Consider the following 21,900-nt stretch of genomic DNA (forward strand, 5'->3'; position numbering starts at 1 on the left):
CATAGAGAAACTAACACAATTTTCAGTTTCAAAAAGGTCAATGGAACTTGGGATTCCCAGCCAGTCTCCCATTATGGTACTTGCCAAGCTTTTAGCTGCATTGCTGCTGCGATCTGACGAAGGCAGGCACATTCAGTTTAGAATGGACGATGACAGCAGCTCTTCAATTTGAACCTTCTTTTACCATCTTTGGCAGAGAAACTAACACAATTTTCAGGTTCAGAAAGGTCAATAGAACTTGGAATTCCAAGCCAGTCTCCCATGCTGGTATTTGCCAAGCCTTAAGCTGCATTGCTGCTGCGATCTGACGAGAGCAGGCACATTAAGCTTAGAATGGCTGTTAATAGCAGCTGTTCAATTTGAACCTTCTTTTACCATCTTTGACAGAGAAACTAACACAATTTTCAGGTTCAAAAAAGTCAATGGAACTTGGGATTCCCAGCCAGTCTCCCATTATGGTACTTGCCAAGCTTTAAGCTGCATTACTGCTGCGATCTGACGAGAGCAGGCACATTCAGCTTAGAATGGCCGATGACAGCAGCTCTTCAATTTGAACCTTCTTTTACCATCTTTGGCAGAGAAACTAACACAATTTTCAGGTTCAGAAAGGTCAATAGAACTTGGAATTCCAAGCCAGTCTCCCATGCTGGTATTTGCCAAGCCTTAAGCTGCATTGCTGCTGCGATCTAACGAGAGCAGGCACATTAAGCTTAGAATGGCCGTTGATAGCAGCTGTTCAATTTGAACCTTCTTTTACCATCTTTGACAGAGAAACTAACACAATTTTCAGGTTCAAAAAAGTCAATGGAACTTTGGATTCCCAGCCAGTCTCCCATTATGGTACTTGCCAAGCTTTAAGCTGCATTACTGCTGCGATCTGACGAGAGCAGGCACATTCAGCTTAGAATGGCCGATGACAGCAGCTCTTCAATTTGAACCTTCTTTTACCATCTTTGGCAGAGAAACTAACACAATTTTCAGGTTCAGAAAGGTCAATAGAACTTGGAATTCCAAGCCAGTCTCCCATGCTGGTATTTGCCAAGCCTTAAGCTGCATTGCTGCTGCGATCTAACGAGAGCAGGCACATTAAGCTTAGAATGGCCGTTGATAGCAGCTGTTCAATTTGAACCTTCTTTTACCATCTTTGACAGAGAAACTAACACAATTTTCAGGTTCAAAAAAGTCAATGGAACTTGGGATTCCCAGCCAGACTCTTACGCTGGTACTTGCCAAGCCTTAAAGCTGCATTGCTGCTGCAATCTGACGAGAGCAGGCACATTCAGCTTAGAATGGCCGTTGACAGCAGCTGTTCAATTTGAACCTTCTTTTGCCATCTTTGACAGAGAAACTAACACAATTTTCAGGTTCAAAAAGGACATAGGAACTTGGCATTCTCAGCCACTCTCCCATGCTGGTACTTGCCAAGCCTTAAGCTGCATTGCTGCTGCGATCTGACGAGAGCAGGCACATTAAGCTTAGAATGACTGATGACGACAGCTTTCTAATTTCTACCTTCTTTTACTATCTCATAGAGAAACTAACACTATTTTCAGTTTCAAAAAGGTCAACAGAACTTGGGATTCCCAGCCAGTCTCCCATGCTGGTACTTGCCAAGCCTTAAGCTGCATTGCTGCTGCAATTTGACGAGAGCAGGCACATTCAGCTTAGAATGGACGTTGACAGCAGCTTTTCAATTTGAACCTTCTTTTACCATCTTTGACAGAGAAACTAACAAAATTTTCAGGTTCAAAAATGTCAACGGAATTTAGGATTCCCAGCCAGTCTCTCATGCAGGTACTTGCCAAGCCTTAAGCTACATTGCTAAAGCAATTTGACGAGAGCAGGCACATTCAGCTTAGAAAGGCCGTAGACAGCAGCTCTTCAATTTGAACCTTCTTTTACTATCTCATAGAGAAACTAACACAATTTTCAGTTTCAAAAAGGTCAATGGAACTTGGGATTCCCAGCCAGTCTCCCATTATGGTACTTGCCAAGCTTTTAGCTGCATTGCTGCTGCGATCTGACGAAGGCAGGCACATTCAGTTTAGAATGGACGATGACAGCAGCTCTTCAATTTGAACCTTCTTTTACCATCTTTGGCAGAGAAACTAACACAATTTTCAGGTTCAGAAAGGTCAATAGAACTTGGAATTCCAAGCCAGTCTCCCATGCTGGTATTTGCCAAGCCTTAAGCTGCATTGCTGCTGCGATCTGACGAGAGCAGGCACATTAAGCTTAGAATGGCTGTTAATAGCAGCTGTTCAATTTGAACCTTCTTTTACCATCTTTGACAGAGAAACTAACACAATTTTCAGGTTCAAAAAAGTCAATGGAACTTGGGATTCCCAGCCAGTCTCCCATTATGGTACTTGCCAAGCTTTAAGCTGCATTACTGCTGCGATCTGACGAGAGCAGGCACATTCAGCTTAGAATGGCCGATGACAGCAGCTCTTCAATTTGAACCTTCTTTTACCATCTTTGGCAGAGAAACTAACACAATTTTCAGGTTCAGAAAGGTCAATAGAACTTGGAATTCCAAGCCAGTCTCCCATGCTGGTATTTGCCAAGCCTTAAGCTGCATTGCTGCTGCGATCTAACGAGAGCAGGCACATTAAGCTTAGAATGGCCGTTGATAGCAGCTGTTCAATTTGAACCTTCTTTTACCATCTTTGACAGAGAAACTAACACAATTTTCAGGTTCAAAAAAGTCAATGGAACTTTGGATTCCCAGCCAGTCTCCCATTATGGTACTTGCCAAGCTTTAAGCTGCATTACTGCTGCGATCTGACGAGAGCAGGCACATTCAGCTTAGAATGGCCGATGACAGCAGCTCTTCAATTTGAACCTTCTTTTACCATCTTTGGCAGAGAAACTAACACAATTTTCAGGTTCAGAAAGGTCAATAGAACTTGGAATTCCAAGCCAGTCTCCCATGCTGGTATTTGCCAAGCCTTAAGCTGCATTGCTGCTGCGATCTAACGAGAGCAGGCACATTAAGCTTAGAATGGCCGTTGATAGCAGCTGTTCAATTTGAACCTTCTTTTACCATCTTTGACAGAGAAACTAACACAATTTTCAGGTTCAAAAAAGTCAATGGAACTTGGGATTCCCAGCCAGACTCTTACGCTGGTACTTGCCAAGCCTTAAAGCTGCATTGCTGCTGCAATCTGACGAGAGCAGGCACATTCAGCTTAGAATGGCCGTTGACAGCAGCTGTTCAATTTGAACCTTCTTTTGCCATCTTTGACAGAGAAACTAACACAATTTTCAGGTTCAAAAAGGACATAGGAACTTGGCATTCTCAGCCACTCTCCCATGCTGGTACTTGCCAAGCCTTAAGCTGCATTGCTGCTGCGATCTGACGAGAGCAGGCACATTAAGCTTAGAATGACTGATGACGACAGCTTTCTAATTTCTACCTTCTTTTACTATCTCATAGAGAAACTAACACTATTTTCAGTTTCAAAAAGGTCAACAGAACTTGGGATTCCCAGCCAGTCTCCCATGCTGGTACTTGCCAAGCCTTAAGCTGCATTGCTGCTGCAATTTGACGAGAGCAGGCACATTCAGCTTAGAATGGACGTTGACAGCAGCTTTTCAATTTGAACATTCTTTTACCATCTTTGACAGAGAAACTAACAAAATTTTCAGGTTCAAAAAGTTCAACGGAACTTGGGATTAACAGCCAATCTCCCATGCTGGTACTTGCCAAGCCTTAAGCTGCATTGCTGCTGCAATTTGATGAGAGCAGGCACATTCAGCTTAGAATGGCCGATGACAGCAGCTCTTCAATTTGAACCTTCTTTTACTATCTCATAGAGAAACTAACACAATTTTCAGGTTCAAAAAGGTCAACAGGACTTGGTATTCCCAGCCAGTCTCCCGCGCTGGTACTTGCCAAGCCTTAAAGCTGCATTGCTGCTGCAATCTGACGAGAGCAGGCACATTCAGCTTAGAATGGCCGTTGACAGCAGCTCTTCAATTTGAACCTTCTTTTACCATCTTTGACAGAGAAACTAACAAAATTTTCAGGGTCAAAAAGGTCAAAGGAACTTGGGATTCCCAACAAGTCTCCCATGCTGGTACTTGCCAAGCCTTAAGCTGCATTGCTGCTGCGATCTGACGAGAGCAGGCACATTAAGCTTAGAATGACCGATGACGACAGCTGCTTAATTTCTACCTTCTTTTACTATCTCATAGAGAAACTAACACTATTTTCAGGTTCAAAAAGGTCAACAGAACTTGGGATTCCCAGCCAGTCTCCCATGCTGGTACTTGCCAAGCCTTAAACTGCATTGCTGCTGCGATCTGACGAAAGCAGGCACATTAAGCTTAGAATGACCGATGACGACAGCTGCCTAATTTCTACCTTCTTTTACTATCTCATAGAGAAACTAACACTATTTTCAGGTTCAAGAAGGTCAACAGAACTTGGGATTCCCAGCCAGTCTCCCATGCTGGTACTTGTAAAGCCTTAAGCTGCATTGCTGCTGCGATCTGACTAGAGCAGGCACATTCAAGCTTAGAAAGGCCGTTGACAGTAGCTGTTCAATTTTAACCTTCTTTTACTATCTCATAGAGAAACTAACACAATTTTCAGGTTCAAAAAGGTCAACGGAACTTGGGATTCCCAGCCAGTCTCCCATGCTGGTACTTGTAAAGCCTTAAGCTGCATTGCTGCTGCGATCTGACTAGAGCAGGCACATTCAAGCTTAGAAAGGCCGTTGACAGTAGCTGTTCAATTTTAACCTTCTTTTACTATCTCATAGAGAAACTAACACAATTTTCAGGTTCAAAAAGGTCAACGGAACTTGGGATTCCCAGCCAGTCTCCCATTCTGGTACTTGCCAAGCCTTAAGCTGCATTGCTGCTGTGATCTGACGAGAGCAGGCACATTCAGCTTAGAATGGCCCTTGACAGCAGCTCCTCAATTTGAACCTTCTTTTACGATCTTTGACAGAGAAACTAACACAATATTCAGGTTCAAAAAGGTCAACGGAACTTGGGATTCCCAACCAATCTCCCATACTGGAACTTGCCAAGCCTTAAGCTGCATAGCTGATGCGATCTGACGAGAGCAGGCACATTAAGCTTAGAATGACCGATGACGACAGCTGCCTAATTTCTACCTTCTTTTACTATCTCATAGAGAAACTAACACTATTTTCAGGTTCAAAAAGGTCAACAGAACTTGGGATTCCCAGCCAGTCTCCCATGCTGGTATTGCCAAGGCTTAAGCTGCATTGCTGCTGCGATCTGACGAGAGCAGGCACATTCAAGCTTAGAAAGGCCGTTGACAGCTGCTGTTCAATTTGATCCTTCTTTTACTATCTCATGGAGAAACTAACACAATTTTCAGGTTCAAAAAGGTCAATGGAACTTGGGATTCCCAGCCAGTCTCCCATTCTGGTACTTGCCAAGCCTTAAGCTGCATTGCTGCTGCAATCTGACGAGAGCAGGCACATTCAAGCTTAGAAAGGCCGTTGACAGCAGCTCTTCAATTTGAACCTTCTTTTGCCATCTTTGACAGAGAAACTAACACAATTTTCAGGTTCAAAATGGTCAACGGAACTTGGGATTCCCAGCAAGTCTCCCATGCTGGTACTTGCCAAGTCTTAAGCTGCATTGCTGCTGCAATTTGACAAGAGCCGGTACATTTAGCTTAGAATGGCCGTTGAGGGCAGCTGTTCAATTTGAACCTTCTTTTACCATCTTTGACAGAGAAACTAACACAATTTTCAGGTTCAAAATGGTCAACGGAACTTGGGATTCCCAGCCAGTCTCCCAAGCTGGTACTTGCCAATCCTTAAGCTGCATTGCTGCTGCGATCTGCCGAGAGCAGGCACATTCAGCTTAGATTGGCCGATGACAGCAGCTGCCTAATTTCTACCTTCTTTTATTATCTCATAAAGAAACTAACACAGTTTTCAGGTTCAAAAAGGACAACGGAACTTGGGATTCCCAGCCAGTCTCCCATGCTGGTACCTGCCAAGCCTTAAGCTGCATTGCTGCAGCGATCTAACGAGAGCAGGCACATTTAGATTAGAATGGCCGTTGACAGCAGCTGTTCAATTTGAACCTTCATTTACCATCTTTGACAGAGAAACTAACACAATTTTCAGGTTCAAAAAAGTCAACGGAACTTGGGATTCCCAGGCAGTCTCCCATGCTGGTACTTGCCAAGCCTTAAGCTGCATTGCTGCTGCAATCTGACGAGAGCATGCACATTTAGATTAGAATGGCCGTTGACAGCAGCTGTTCAATTTGAACCTTCTTTTACCATCTTTGACAGAGAAACTAACAAAATTTTCAGGTTCAAAAATGTCAACGGAATTTAGGATTCCCAGCCAGTCTCCCATGCAGGTACTTGCCAAGCCTTAAGCTACATTGCTAAAGCAATTTGACGAGAGCAGGCACATTCAGCTTAGAAAGGCCGTAGACATCAGCTCTTCAATTTGAACCTTCTTTTACTATCTCATAGAGAAACTAACACAATATTCAGTTTCAAAAAGGTCAATGGAACTTGGGATTCCCAGCCAGTCTCCCATTATGGTACTTGCCAAGCTTTTAGCTGCATTGCTGCTGCGATCTGAAGAGAGCAGGCACATTCAGCTTAGAATGGCCGATGACAGCAGCTCTTCAATTTGAACCTTCTTTTACTATCTTTGGCAGAGAAACTAACACAATTTTCAGGTTCAGAAAGGTCAATAGAACTTGGAATTCCAAGCCAGTCTCCCATGCTGGTATTTGCCAAGCCTTAAGCTGCATTGCTGCTGCGATCTGACGAGAGCAGGCACATTAAGCTTAGAATGGCCGTTGATAGCAGCTGTTCAATTTGAACCTTCTTTTACCATCTTTGACAGAGAAACTAACACAATTTTCAGGTTCAAAAAAGTCAACAGGACTTAGGATTCCCAGCCAGTCTCCCGCGCTGGTACTTGCCAAGCCGTAAAGCTGCATTGCTGCTGCAATCTGACGAGAGCAGGCACATTCAGCTTAGAATGGCAGTTGACAGCAGCTCTTCAATTTGAACCTTCTTTTACCATCTTTGACAGAGAAACTAATACAATTTTCAGGTTCAAAAAGGTCAACGGAATTTGGGATTCCCAGCCAGTCTCTTACGCTGGTACTTGCCAAGCCTTAAAGCTGCATTGCTGCTGCAATCTGACGAGAGCAGGCACATTCAGCTTAGAATGGCCGTTGACAGCAGCTGTTCAATTTGAACCTTCTTTTGCCATCTTTGACAGAGAAACTAACACAATTTTCAGGTTCAAAAAGGTCATAGGAACTTGGCATTCTCAGCCACTCTCCCATGCTGGCACTTGCCAAGCCTTAAGCTGCATTGCTGCTGCAATTTGATTAGAGCAGGCACATTCAGCTTAGAATGGCCGTTGACAGCAGCTCTTCAATTTAAACCTTCTTTTACTATCTCATAGAGAAACTAACACAATTTTCAGATTCAAAAAGGTCAACAGGACTTGGGATTCCCAGCCAGTCTCCCATACTGGAACTTGCCAAGCCTTAAGCTGCATTGCTGCTGCGATCTGACGAGAGCATGCACATTAAGCTTTGAATGACCGATGACGACAGCTGCCTAATTTCCACCTTCTTTTACTATCTCATAGAGAAACTAACACAATTTTCTGGTTTAAAACGGTCAACAGGACTTGGGATTCCCAGCCAGTCTCCCGCGCTGGTACTTGCCAAGCCTTAAAGCTGCATTGCTGCTGCAATCTGACGAGAGCAGGCACATTCAGCTTAGAATGGCCGTTGACAGCAGTTCTTCAATTTGAACCTTCTTTTACCATCTTTGACAGAGAAACTAACACAATATTCAGGTTCAAAAAGGTCAACAAAACTTGGGATTCCCAGCCAGTCTCCCTTACTGGAACTTGCCAAGCCTTAAGCTGCATCGCTGATGCGATGTGACGAGAGCAGGCACATTCAGCTTAGAAAGGCCGTAGACAGCAGCTCTTCAATTTGAACCTTCTTATACTATCTCATAGAGAAACTAACACAATATTCAGTTTCAAAAAGGTCAATGGAACTTGGGATTCCCAGCCAGTCTCCCATTATGGTACTTGCCAAGCTTTAAGCTGCTGCGATCTGACGAGAGCAGGCACATTCAGCTTAGAATGGCCGATGACAGCAGCTCTTCAATTTGAACCTTCTTTTACCATCTTTGGCAGAGAAACTAACACAATTTTCAGGTTCAGAAAGGTCAATAGAACTTGGAATTCCAAGCCAGTCTCCCATGCTGGTATTTGCCAAGCATTAAGCTGCATTGCTGCTGCGATCTGACGAGAGCAGGCACATTAAGCTTAGAATGGCCGTTGATAGCAGCTGTTCAATTTGAACCTTCTTTTACCATCTTTGACAGAGAAACTAACACAATTTTCAGGTTCAAAAAAGTCAACAGGACTTGGGATTCCCAGCCAGTCTCCCTCGCTGGTACTTGCCAAGCCTTAAAGCTGCATTGCTGCTGCAATCTGACGAGAGCAGGCACATTCAGCTTAGAATGGCCATTGACAGCAGCTCTTCAATTTGAACCTTCTTTTACTATCTCATAGAGAAACTATCACAATATTCAGTTTCAAAAAGGTCAATGGAACTTGGGATTCCCAGCCAGTGTCCCATTATGGTACTTGCCAAGCTTTAAGCTGCATTGCTGCTGCAATCTGACGAGAGCAGGCACATTCAGCTTAGAATGGCCGATGACAGCAGCTCTTCAATTTGAACCTTCTTTTACCATCTTTGGCAGAGAAACTAACACAAATTTCAGGTTCAGAAAGGTCAATAGAACTTGGAATTCCAAGCCAGTCTCCCATGCTGGTATTTGCCAAGCCTTAAGCTGCATTGCTGCTGCGATCTGACGAGAGCAGGCACATTAAGCTTAGAATGGCCGTTAATAGCAGCTGTTCAATTTGAACCTTCTTTTACCATCTTTGACAGAGAAACTAACACAATTTTCAGGTTCAAAAAAGTCGATGGAACTTGGGATTCCCAGCCAGTCTCCCATGCTAGTACTTACCAAGCCTTAAGCTGCATTGCTGCTGCAATTTGACAAGAGCAGGCACATTCAGCTTAGAATGGCCGTTGACAGCAGCTGTTCAATTTGAACATTCTTTTACCATCTTTGACAGAGAAACTAATACAATTTTCAGGTTCAAAAAGGTCAACGGAATTTGGGATTCCCAGCCAGTCTCCCATGCTGGTACTTGCCAAGCCTTAAGCTGCATTGCTGCTGCGATCTGACGAGAACAGGCACATAAAGCTTAGAATGACCGATGACAACAGCTGTCTAATTTCTACCTTCTTTTACTATCTCATAGAGAAACTAACACAATTTTCAGGTTCAAAAAGGTCAACAGAACTTGGGATTCTCAGCCAGTCTCCCATGCTGGTACTTGCCAAGCCTCAAGCTGCATTGCTGCTGCGATCTGAAGAGAACAGGCACATTCAGCTTAGAATGGCCGTTGACAGCAGCTCTTCAATTTGAACCTTCTTTTACTATCTCATAGAGAAACTAACACAATTTTCAGGTTCAAAAAAGTCAACAGAACTTGGGATTCCCAGCTAGTCTCCCATGCTGGTACTTGCCAAGCCTTAAGCTGCATTGCTGCTGCGATCTGAAGAGAACAGGCACATTCAGGTCAGAATGGCCGTTGACAGCAGCTCTTCAATTTGAACCTTCTTTTACTATCTCATAGAGAAACTAACACAATTTTCAGGTTCAAAAAAGTCGACAGAACTTGGGATTCCCAGCTAGTCTCCCATGCTGGTACTTGCCAAGCCTTAAGCTGCATTGCTGCTGCGATCTGAAGAGAACAGGCACATTCAGCTTAGAATGGCCGATGACAGCAGCTGTTCAATTTGAACCTTCTTTTACCATCTTTGGCAGAGAAACTAACACAATTTTCAGGTTCAAAAAAGCCAACGGAACTTGGGATTCCCAGCCAGTCTCCCATGCTAGTACTTGCCAAGCCTTAAGCTGCATTGCTGCTGCAATTTGACGAGAGCAGGCACATTCAGCTTAGAATGGCTGTTGACAGCAGCTCTTCAATGTGAACCTTCTTTTGCCATCTTTGACAGAGAAACTAACACAATTTTCATTTTCAAAAAGGTCAATAGAACTTGGAATTCCAAGCCAGTCTCCCATGCTGGTACTTGCCAAGCCTTAAGCTGCATTGCTGCTGCGATCTGATGAGAGCAGGCACATTAAGCTTAGAATGGCCGTTCACAGCAGCTGTTCAATTTGAACCTTCTTTTACCATCTTTGACAGAGAAACTAACACAATTTTCAGGTTCAAAAAAGTCAACAGAACTTGGGATTCCCAGCCAGTCTCCCATGCTAGTACTTGCCAAGCCTTAAGCTGCATTGGTACTGCGATTTGACGAGAGCAGGCACATTCAGCATAGAATGGCCATTGACAGTAGTTGCTCAATTTGAACCTTCTTTTACCATCTTTGACAGAGAAACTAATACAATTTTCAGGTTCAAAAAGGTCAACGGAATTTGGGATTCCCAGCCAGTCTCCCATGCTGGTACTTGCCAAGCCTTAAGCTGCATTGCTGCTGCAATTTGATGAGAGCAGGCACATTCAGCTTAGAATGGCCGTTGACAGCAGCTCTTCAATTTGAACCTTCTTTTACTATCTCATAGAGAAACTAACACAATTTTCAGGTTCAAAAAGGTCAACAGGACTTGGGATTCCCAGCCAGTCTCCCGCGCTGGTACTTGCCAAGCCTTAAAGCTGCATTGCTGCTGCAATCTGACGAGAGCAGGCACATTCAGCTTAGAATGGCCGTTGACAGCAGCTGTTCAATTTGAACCTTCTTTTACTATCTCATAGAGAAACAAACACAATATTCAGTTTCAAAAAGGTCAATGGAACTTGGGATTCCAAGCCAGTCTCCCATGCTGGTATTTGCCAAGCTTTAAGCTGCATTGCTGCTGCGATCTGACAAAAGCAGGCACATTCAGCTTAGAATGGCCGATGACAGCAGCTCTTCAATTTGAACCTTCTTTTACCATCTTTGGCAGAGAAACTAACACAATTTTCAGGTTCAGAAAGGTCAATAGAACTAGGAATTCCAAGCCAGACTCCCATGCTGGTATTTGCCAAGCCTTAAGCTGCATTGCTGCTGCGATCTGACTGGAGCAGGCACATTAAGCTTAGAATGGCTGTTGATAGCAGCTGTTCAATTTGAACCTTCTTTTACCATCTTTGACAGAGAAACTAACACAATTTTCAGGTTCAAAAAAGTCAATGGAACTTGGGATTCCCAGCCAGTCTCCCATGCTAGTACTTGGCAAGCCTTAAGCTGCATTGCTACTGCAATTTGACGAGAGCAGGCACATTCAGCATAGAATGGCCGTTGACAGTAGTTGCTCAATTTGAACATTCTTTTACCATCTTTGACAGAGAAACTAATACAATTTTCAGGTTCAAAAAGGTCAACGGAATTTGGGATTCCCAGCCAGTCTCCCGCGCTGGTACTTGCCAAGCCTTAAAGCTGCATTGCTGCTGCAATCTGACGAGAGCAGGCACATTCAGCTTAGATTGGCTTTTGACAGCAGCTCTTCAATTTGAACCTTCTTTTACCATATTTGACAGAGAAACTAACACAATATTCAGGTTCAAAAAGGTCAACGGAACTTGGGATTCCCAGCCAGTCTCCCATACTGGTACTTGCCAAGCCTTAAGCTGCATTGCTGCTGCGATCTGACGAGAGCATGCACATTAAGCTTAGAATGACCGATGACGACAACTGGCTAATTTCTACCTTCTTTTACTATCTCAAAGAGAAACTAACACAATATTCAGGTTCAAAAAGGTCAACGGAACTAGGGATTCCCTGCCAGTCTCCCATACTGGAACTTGCCAAGCCTTAAGCTGCATTGCTGCTGCGATCTGACGAGAGCAGGCACATTCAGCTTAGAATGGCCGTTGACAGCAGCTCTTCAATTTGAACCTTCTTTTACCATCTTTGACAGAGAAACTAACACAATATTCAGGTTCAAAAAGGTCAATGGAACTTGGGATTCCCAGCCAGTCTCCCATACTGGAACTTGCCAAGCCTTAAGCTGCATAGCTGATGTGATCTGACGAGAGCAGGCACATTCAGCTTAGAATGGCCGTAGACAGCAGCTCTAAAATTTGAACCTTCTTTTACTATCTCATAGAGAAACTAACAAAATTTTCAGGTTCAAAAAGGTCAACGGAACTTGGGATTCCCAGCCAGTCTCCCATGCTGGTACTTGCCAAGCCTTAAAGCTGCATTGCTGCTGCAATCTGACGAGAGCAGGCACAATCAGCTTAGAATGACCGATGACGACAACTGCCTAATTTCTACCTTCTTTTACTATCTCATAGAGAAACTAACACTAAATTCAGGTTCAAAAAGGTCAACAGAACTTGGGATTCCCAGCCAGTCTCCCATGCTGGTACTTGCCAAGCCTTAAGCTGCATTGCTGCTACGATCTGACGAGAGCAGGCACATTCAAGCTTAGAAAGGCCGTTGACAGCAGCTGTTCAATTTGAACCTTCTTTTACTTTCTCATAGAGAAACTAACACAATTTTCAGGTTCAAAAAGGTCAATGGAACTTGGGATTTCCAGCCAGTCTCCCAGTCTGGTACTTGCCAAGCCTTAAGCTGTATTGCTGCTGCGATCTGACGAGAGCAGGCACATTCAGCTTAGAAGGGGCGATGACAGCAGCTCTTCAATTTGAACCTTCTTTTACCATCTTTGGCAGAGAAACTAACACAATTTTCAGGTTCAAAAAGGTCGATAGAACTTGGAGTTCGAAGCCAGTCTCCCATGCTGGTACTCGCCAAGCCTTAAGCTGCATTGCTGCTGCGATCTGACGAGAGCAGGCACATTCAGCTTAGAATGGCCGTTGACAGCAGCTGTTCAATTTGAACCTTCTTTTGCCATCTTTGACAGAGAAACTAACACAATTTTCAGGTTCAAAAAGGTCAACGGAACTTGGGATTCCCAGCCAGTCTCCCATGCTGGTACTTGCCAAGCCTTAAGCTGCTGCGATCTGACGAGAGCAGGCACATTCAGCATAGAATGGCCGTTGACAGCAGCTGTTCAGTTTGAACCTTCTTTTACTATCTCATAGAGAAACTAACAAAATTTTCAGGTTCAAAAAAGTCAACGGAACTTGGGATTCCCAGCCAGTCTCCCATGCTGGTACTTGCCAAGGCTTAAAGCTGCATTGCTGCTGCAATCTGACGAGAGCAGGCACATTCAGCTTAGAATGACCGATGACGACAGCTGCCTAATTTCTACCTTCTTTTACTATCTCATAGAGAAACTAACACTAAATTCAGGTTCAAAAAGGTCAACAGAACTTGGGATTCCCAGCCAGACTCCCATACTGGATCTTGCCAAGCCTTAAGCTGCATAGCTGATGCGATCTGACGAGAGCAGGCACATTCAGCTTAGAATGGCCGTAGACAGCAACTCTTTGATTTGAACCTTCTTTTACTATCTCATAGAGAAACTAACAAAATTTTAAGGTTCAAAAAGGTCAACGGAACTTGGGATTCCCAGCCAGTCTCCCATGCTGGTACTTGCCAAGCCTTAAAGCTGCATTGCTGCTGCAATCTGACGAGAGCAGGCACATTCAGCTTAGAATGACCGATGACGACAGCTGCCTAATTTCTACCTTCTTTTACTATTGTGAGGGAATCTAATCCATTTTTGAATCTGTTCTTCTATCATGTATCTATACAAAGATTTTTGGCTCTATTGATAGAAGAGATCCCTATGAATAGCACCATCCCCCCAAGGACACTGATCATCTTTCAGAGGCTAATGGAATGTGGGTATGGTCAATAGGCTCCTTTGTCTCAAGAACCTATAAAAACTGTCTGCAACCTAAATAAATTGGAATCCTCTCAAACAACATGTGAAGGTCTGAGTGATTCACCGAGCAGCTCGTACTATACAATGATTTGGACCACCATCACATCGAGATAAAGGGATACTTCCCTGACAAAACATGGCGCTCGAACAGTGACCTGGGTTTGCATGACGCCTACCGGAGAATTTAGGGATCATCCTTTCAGGACAGACAGACCATGCAGCTGCACAAAAAGGTAAGAAGCTTTTTTTCTTACAAATTGCTCTGTCGCTCCTAGTTTGGATTTCCCACATCCGGTGAGTTGCATGCCTATATTGCCCAGTCCAAAGAATCTTGTTAGTTTATTTGAAAACTCCATGTGATGTGTGGTAGTGTATATGGGTATTGTGTGAGTTTGAACATGTGTGTTTGATAGCGCTATTGTGATACTGTATTGTACTGGTTTTTAAGAACGTGCTAGGAATTGCCCCTACCTAAAGAGTCTCCAAGGCTAGCTGCTTTTTGGAACGTAATTCGCTTGAGACAAAGTAGACTGAGTTTGGACAGTCGGACTTTATAAATTTATTTTGTGTGGTAGGTTCCAGAGCTGCTTCATGGAAAGGGGACTGCAGTCATCTCTTGACGGGCAAACGGTTAAAAAAAAAAAAAAAAGAAAAAAAATTTTAGATTTAGAAGTGGTTAAAATTGCCCTAAGGAAGAGTGGGGGACTGCGAGTGTGTGCCGGCACTAGAGATATAATATAGAAAATTATGGGAAAAATTGCTAGGTAGGATGAGAGGCAATTCAGAGGGAAAACCAGACGTACGGATCTTGAATGATAAAAAAAAAAAAAAAAAAAGCTGTACATGGATGTCAGAGAATGTTGGAAAAAGGACAAGTATATCAAAAAGATGGTTGTTTGTATGTTGGTAAATGGAAAGGTTCTTAAAAGAACAAAGGCTGGTTGCATAATGATGATATGATGGAAATTGCAAGTGGATAGAAGAAAGTTACAGAGGAAGTGACCAGAGGAGGTTATAAAGAAACAGCCATAAGAAATTGTGTGTTGTATGAGTGTTATGACGATGACGGACAAAAACTTGGACAGACAAAAGACAAAATTCAGGAAAAAGTTCGGCCTCCACCCTAAAATGGTGGATGAATTGATGTATGGAAACAAAGAAACAGACTGGCGGAGACATGTGCATGCAATGTGGCACCTAGACCCAACCCCCACACTGGAATATATCCGGTCAAGACTAGATTTGAAAAAGTGCGGGCTCCAACAGGACAAAGAAGTAGCGTTCAGATGTTTCTCCTGTAGGGGGCAGATGTTTCTCACTTTGATATATTTTAGTAGACCAGTGGTATGGGTAATGATGCATTGCCTAAAGATCTTTGGATTTGCATCTTACAGTCCGCTCAGCTGTATTTAGCTGTATTTGGATATTGTTGTAACTTTAGAAGACAACTAAGATATAGTACCCAGGGAATAAATATAGGAGACTGCTGCTTATCTAAGAGTCACCTCTCAGAACTACAAAGTCCAAAAACCCGGGTAGTAACATATTTGTTACGGATTTTGGTCTTCTGTGGGGAGAGCTCCTGGACGGTTGTGCAGTCCCAATTGGATTCCCTGAGCTGACCCTTGCCAGATACTGTAGATGTTCTATGTATGAGTTTATTCCATTATACAGTCCTGCAGATTATGGCAGAGATATAAATATGTGTTTTGCTTATATGACGTGTAGTGCTAGTGGTATTTCATCAGTTACCAGATGTGAGGAAAGCACAGCACACAATTATGGACATTGTTCATTGCAGGCTTGGACCTGAGAAATCCTGTGATTTATGTTTAAAAACATCAGACATGTAGTGTAAAACTTTATAATACACCTAAAAGTTTGAAGGGTGTGGTCAAAAGCAATTTGTGTAGGATGATGGAGTGAACTTAGATGTTACAATGGTGTGTTGGATTCTTTCTTTGTTCTCTTGGTATGCTGGGACACTTAGTACTACAGACACCACAGGGAGAAGGAGGGGGCTGCCTCCCCCCCTTGTCTCAACGAACACAGGAGGGGGGGGAGGGGGAGCACATGTTGGAATGTTAAGAGAAGAAAGGAACAAAAAGAATGTGTGTTCATGATAACCCTATGATCCCTACACTATTAGTCCTATTCAGCAGCTATGACGGTGATTATTATTAGGAGCTTTTTAGGCAGAAGTTATAACATCCCTAGAAGCCTCCTACGTCACTGTCTCTAGTGATGCTTCTGCTCAGTAACGCTGTCCCCCAGTATGTGCCCCCAGTATGACTGTATAGGTTATAATAAGATCTAAGGAATTTGTATGCTGTGTGTCTCCTATTATACAGCATTGATACATCGGCATTGGTCCCAAAAACTGTGTTTTTCTGGAATATATTGTTCACTTTTTATTGTTCTCATTTAAGTTTAAACCAAGCACCTCAGAGGAGAGGACACAGGCCGGAAGCTGCTGATCGTGTGTCACATGACAACCTGGATCCTTCTTGGTTTTGTATCCTACTGCTGCCTACGTATAAAAAGCTTCTGTAGTAGTTTTGGACTATCCTGATAGTCCTATTTCACCTCTTCATGACTGGAAACCTTGGTTACAATGTGCCCTCTTTATGATGTATTACATTGAATCCAGCTCCACTATTTTCGCTAGATTCAAAGGGGGGAGACATGAGGTAGACAGCTTGTATCTAAAATTTTCTATTATCTTAATGATTAATGAACCAGTTACCTTTTAATATATTATTAATCTGCATTTTGAGTTTTTTTTTGTAGATGGCTTTAGAAACCAGGAATGAGGTTAATTCTACATCAGATGTGCAGTGGTCACACAACATGAGGTAACAGCAGCAGAACCACTCCTAACCTACCTGTCTGTACAGGAGGCGGAGGTGAGGGCACTGATGGAGGAGTGTAAAGTGGCAGAGGGGAAGAATGTGAGTCTTGTGGGATTCCTTATGATTTCTAACTTCATATAGTAAGTTTATCAACAACTATGAGACTTTGAAATAGCTGATAGAGGCCTTAGTGTTACATAAAGGTCCATCCTAGAAGGTAAAACCTATAAAGCTCTAATACATGAAGTGACCATACTGGTTACTAGAAAGCCTAGGGGAAAGGAGCCTGGATCAGTACAGTCCGTGACCCTCGCTGGCCCAGTAGTTTTGTCTATACTTCAGACTTTACAAAAACAGGCTCCAGAAGGTGAGAAACAAGATTGGAGCAAAATAGGGGCAAAATAGGGGCCCAAGAGGCGGAGGATGGACTATGGCAAAAAGGTGACAAATTGTGTCTGCCAAAGGCCCTTTTATCCTATGATGGCTCAGTACGTTCATGGACCGACGCATCTGTATAAGACGTTTATGTGTTCATTGGTCGACAAGTATTGGGTAGCCCCTGGATTTACAACTGTTGCTACCCGGTTTACACAAGCCTGTATGATCTGTGCTAAGCATAATGTAGGTAAAGTAGTGAAAACACCAGTTAAACATACTCCAAAGCCGCTTTACCCCTTCCAGAGGTTGCAGATTGACTATATACAGCTACCAAAGGTAAGTAGCTATGAATATGTACTTGTGTGTGTGGACCTCTTTTCTGGGTGGCCTGAAGCCTATCCTGTGACAAAAGCCACAGCAAAAAAAACACAGCACAGAAGTTAATGAGGGAGCTAGTCTGTAGATTTGGGATTCCAGAGACCATAGAGAGTGATAGAGGTTCCCACTTTACAGGGGAGGTGATGAGGGAGGTAATGGGAGCACTTGGGATTGAACAGACCTTCCATACCCCCTATCATCCACAGAGTAGTGGGAAGGTGGAGAGGTTAAATGGGACTCTTGAGTTAAAAATTCAGAAAGCCATGGAAGAGACAGGGAAGAACTGGGTTGATTGTCTTCCTTTGGCCTTATTTTCTATAAGGTACACTCCCAACAGGAAAACAGGCCTCTCACCTTTTGAGATTCTCTTTGGATCTGCTCCTAGAATGGGCTTATATTTTCCACAAGTTTTACAGATGTACCATGGAGAATTGACAGGATACGTCCAAGCCCTGCAAAAACATCTAGCTATGGTGCATAAACAAGTTTTTGCTTCTATTCCAGACCATGATGCAGTAGGAGGATCACATAATCTACAACCTGGAGATTGGGTGGTCTTGAAGCGTCACGTGAGAAAAAGCCTTGAGCCACGTTTTGAAGGACCATTTCAAGTCCTTCTGACCACATCTACTTCCGTGAAGTTACAAGGGAAGCCTAATTGGATTCACGCCAGCCATTGCAAAAGAGTATTGAATCCAGCTGCTCATGAAGATGAATCTGTATCTCCAAATGTTAATATTACTTAAGATACTATTGATATTACCCCTTGGAAGAACTTTCAACGAGATGTTGAGAGGGGATTGGGATAACTTGCTCATTAAGCATCACCAAGTCCTTTTAAAAGATATGAGACATGATGTATTACCCAAAGATTGTTGGATTTGTACCCACAGTCCTGTCAGCTCTAGCAGTATGCCTTATCTAGCTATCCCAGTGGCTTTAGAGGAAATATTTTCTATCTGTAACAATACAGTAATAGCTGTGCTGGAAAGTGAACATAAGGAGATGACTGTACCATTACCTGTAGCTGCGTGGGTGGAAGAGCCGTGGATGATATTTAATAGGAGCGGTCCACCGTTAGAGCAGACTGCCATTCCTTGGGCTTTAAATAATGTTAATCTTGCCTGTTATCCCAATTTTACATCTTGCAGTTGTATCCAAATTAGATCTAAAGGAATGTTTTTCTCTAACTCCAACTATACAGAGTGTGATGGTAACAAATCTGACATCACTCAATGTGTAGGAGTTGATGCCACTATTAATTCTACACTCCCCTGTGTTAGCATGTCCTTGCAAAACCTTGTTGCAGGTTTCCTTTCAAATGACACCTTTTTCCAACAGGAAGTGAGTGAAATCCTGAAGGTGAACATGCTAGTCAGATGGGTAGCAGAGCTTTTTAATGGCACTGTCGTTGGAGTACCGAAAAACATATATGTTGTATGTGGCCATCAGGCTTATAAATGGCTTCCTAGCAATTTTACAGGAGCTTGTACACTGACTCGCCTTACTCCTGCCACTTTTATTGTCCCCCATACCAATGTAAATGTAAATCTTATTCCCAAGCACACATTACACAAGAGAAAAGCAGATAATCTTCCTAGACCAGACGGACGCCCACATGTGGTGGAGATGGGAACAGCTAACACCATCTTCAGCACACTTTTTATTTATCCTATGATAATGCAGATGTGGGAAAAATTAGTAGAAGCCACAGATTATCTAGATAAACAAATTTTTCAGATTTTGGGGGCTTTGAATAAGACAAATGTCATCCAGAGACAGTTAATTGTGGTAACCAACCAACATACATTAGTTTTAGATTACATCACTGCGTCCCAGGGTGGCATGTGTCAAGTCATAGGGCCAACATGTTGTCATTACATCGATCCTCAAGGCAACATGCAAATTAAGACAAATTTAGCAAAAATTGCTGATTTTAGAGATAGATGGCTCAAGGAGCATGATAGTAATAAGGACAGCTGGTGGTCTGACACATTCGCATCCTTAAACCCCGCCAATTGGTTTAAGGGTATTTTTGGGTGGCTCATGGGAGTTTTGCAAGCCATATTTCAAATCATTTTGTTATGTGTATTTGTTTATATCTGCATAAGAGTAGTAATCTGGCTTGTTGTAAAACTGTGGCGAAGGAAACCAAGGATTGTGCGATATCAACCTAGGTATACACCTAATTCTACAGAGGGAGTGGTTATACCTATGTACAATTTGGCCAAGAGAGTGTAGAGAACCTACCATTAATATTAGGACCGAATTAATTGTGTTGTGATATAATGTTCAGGATGCTCAGGAGGGAAGCAGGTGAAGGGGTTAGATAAGTCCTGGATGTGTGACTAGCACATGTCAATGTACCACCTGAGCAGTACCTGAAATTATTCACAAAAAGGGAGGAATTGTGAGGGAATCTAATCCATTTTTGAATCTGTTCTTCTATCATGTATCTATACAAAGATTTTTGGCTCTATTGATAGAAGAGATCCCTATGAATAGCACCATCCCCCCAAGGACACTGATCATCTTTCAGAGGCTAATGGAATGTGGGTATGGTCAATAGGCTCCTTTGTCTCAAGAACCTATAAAAACTGTCTGCAACCTAAATAAATTGGAATCCTCTCAAACAACATGTGAAGGTCTGAGTGATTCACCGAGCAGCTCGTACTATACAATGATTTGGACCACCATCACATCGAGATAAAGGGATATTTCCCTGACACTATCTCATAGAGAAACTAACACTATTTTCAGGTTCAAAAAGGTCAACAGAACTTGGGATTCCCAGGCAGTCTCCCATGCTGGTACTTGCCAAGCCTTAAGCTGCATTGCTGCTGCGATCTGACGAGAGCAGGCGCATTCAAGCTTAGAAAGGCCGTTGACAGCAGCTATTCAATTTGAACCTTCTTTTACCATCTTTGACAGAGAAACTAACACAATTTTCAGGTTCAAAAAGGTCATAGGAACTTGGGATTCTCAGCCACTCTCCCATGCTGGTACTTGCCAAGCCTTAAGCTGCATTGCTGCTGCGATCTGACGAGAGCAGGCACATTAAGCTTAGAATGACCGATGACGACAGCTGCCTAATTTCGACCTTCTTTTACTATCTCATAGAGAAACTAACACTATTTTCAGGTTCAAAAAGGTCAACAGAACTTGGGATTCCCAGCCAGTCTCCCATGCTGGTACTTGCCAAGCCTTAAACTGCATTGCTGCTGCGATCTGACGAGAGCAGGCACATTCAGCTTAGAATGGCCGATGACAGCAGCTATTCATTTTGAACCTTCTTTTACCATCTTTGGCAGAGAAACTAACACAATTTTCAGGTTCAAAAAGGTCAACAGAACTTGGAATTCCAAGCCAGTCTCCCATGCTGGTACTTGCCAAGCCTTAAGCTGCATTGCTGCTGCGATCTGACGAGAGCAGGCACATTAAGCTTAGAATGGCCGTTGACAGCAGCTGTTCAATTTGAACCTTCTTTTACCATCTTTGACAGAGAAACTAACACAATTTTCAGGTTCAAAAAGGTCAACGGAACTTGGGATTCCCAGCCAGTCTCCCATGCTAGTACTTGCCAAGCCTTAAGCTGCATTGCTGCTGCAATTTGACGAGAGCAGGCACATTCAGCTTAGAATGGCCGTTGACAGTAGCTGCTCAATTTGAACCTTCCTTTACCATCTTTGACAGAGAAACTAACACAATTTTCAGGTTCAAAAAGGTCAACGGAACTTGGGATTCCCAGCCAGTCTCCCATGCTGGTACTTGCCAAGCCTTAAGCTGCATTGCTGCTGCAATTTGATGAGAGCAGGCACATTCAGCTTAGAATGGCCGTTGACAGCAGCTCTTCAATTTGAACCTTCTTTTACTATCTCATAGAGAAACTAACACAATTTTCAGGTTCAAAAAGGTCAACAGGACTTGGGATTCCCAGCCAGTCTCCCATGCTGGTACTTGTCAAGCCTTAAGCTGCATTGCTGCTGCGATCTGACGAGAGCAGGCACATGAAGCTTAGAATGGCCGTTGACAGCAGCTGTTCAATTTGAACCTTCTTTTACCATCTTTGACAGAGAAACTAACACAATTTTCAGGTTCAAAAAAGTCAATGGAACTTGGGATTCCCAGCCAGTCTCCCATGCTAGTACTTGCCAAGCCATAAGCTGCATTGCTGCTGCAATTTGACGAGAGCAGGCACATTCAGCTTAGAATGGCCGTTGACAGTGGCTGTTCAATTTGAACATTCTTTTACCATCTTTGACAGAGAAACTAACACAATTTTCAGGTTCAAAAAGGTCAACGGAATTTGGGATTCCCAGCCAGTCTCCCATGCAGGTACTTGCCAAGCCTTAAGCTGCATTGCTGCTGCAATTTGACGAGAGCAGGCACATTCAGCGTAGAATGGCCGTTGAC

At 43.2% G+C, this 21,900-nt stretch overlaps 11 pseudogenes; all 11 read right to left on the reverse strand.

Annotated features, from left to right (window-relative positions):
- Positions 1-4,799: 4,799 nt before the first annotated feature.
- On the reverse strand, positions 4,800-4,918 carry LOC140094388 (5S ribosomal RNA; annotated as a pseudogene).
- A 4,444-nt stretch (positions 4,919-9,362) lies between these two features.
- On the reverse strand, positions 9,363-9,481 carry LOC140098241 (5S ribosomal RNA; annotated as a pseudogene).
- Positions 9,482-9,551: 70 nt separating this feature from the next.
- LOC140098176 (5S ribosomal RNA) lies at positions 9,552-9,670 on the reverse strand (annotated as a pseudogene).
- A 1,978-nt stretch (positions 9,671-11,648) lies between these two features.
- Positions 11,649-11,767, reverse strand: LOC140097842 (5S ribosomal RNA; annotated as a pseudogene).
- Positions 11,768-11,837: 70 nt separating this feature from the next.
- Positions 11,838-11,956, reverse strand: LOC140095321 (5S ribosomal RNA; annotated as a pseudogene).
- An 8,300-nt stretch (positions 11,957-20,256) lies between these two features.
- Positions 20,257-20,376, reverse strand: LOC140090848 (5S ribosomal RNA; annotated as a pseudogene).
- Positions 20,377-20,637: 261 nt separating this feature from the next.
- LOC140092890 (5S ribosomal RNA) lies at positions 20,638-20,756 on the reverse strand (annotated as a pseudogene).
- Positions 20,757-20,828: 72 nt separating this feature from the next.
- On the reverse strand, positions 20,829-20,947 carry LOC140092025 (5S ribosomal RNA; annotated as a pseudogene).
- A 72-nt stretch (positions 20,948-21,019) lies between these two features.
- On the reverse strand, positions 21,020-21,138 carry LOC140097027 (5S ribosomal RNA; annotated as a pseudogene).
- Positions 21,139-21,210: 72 nt separating this feature from the next.
- On the reverse strand, positions 21,211-21,329 carry LOC140096179 (5S ribosomal RNA; annotated as a pseudogene).
- A 70-nt stretch (positions 21,330-21,399) lies between these two features.
- Positions 21,400-21,518, reverse strand: LOC140092891 (5S ribosomal RNA; annotated as a pseudogene).
- Between the last annotated feature and the right edge of the window lie 382 nt (positions 21,519-21,900).

The sequence above is a fragment of the Engystomops pustulosus genome, chromosome 9, assembly GCF_040894005.1.
Source record: "Engystomops pustulosus chromosome 9, aEngPut4.maternal, whole genome shotgun sequence".
Taxonomy (NCBI): Eukaryota; Metazoa; Chordata; class Amphibia; order Anura; family Leptodactylidae; genus Engystomops; species Engystomops pustulosus.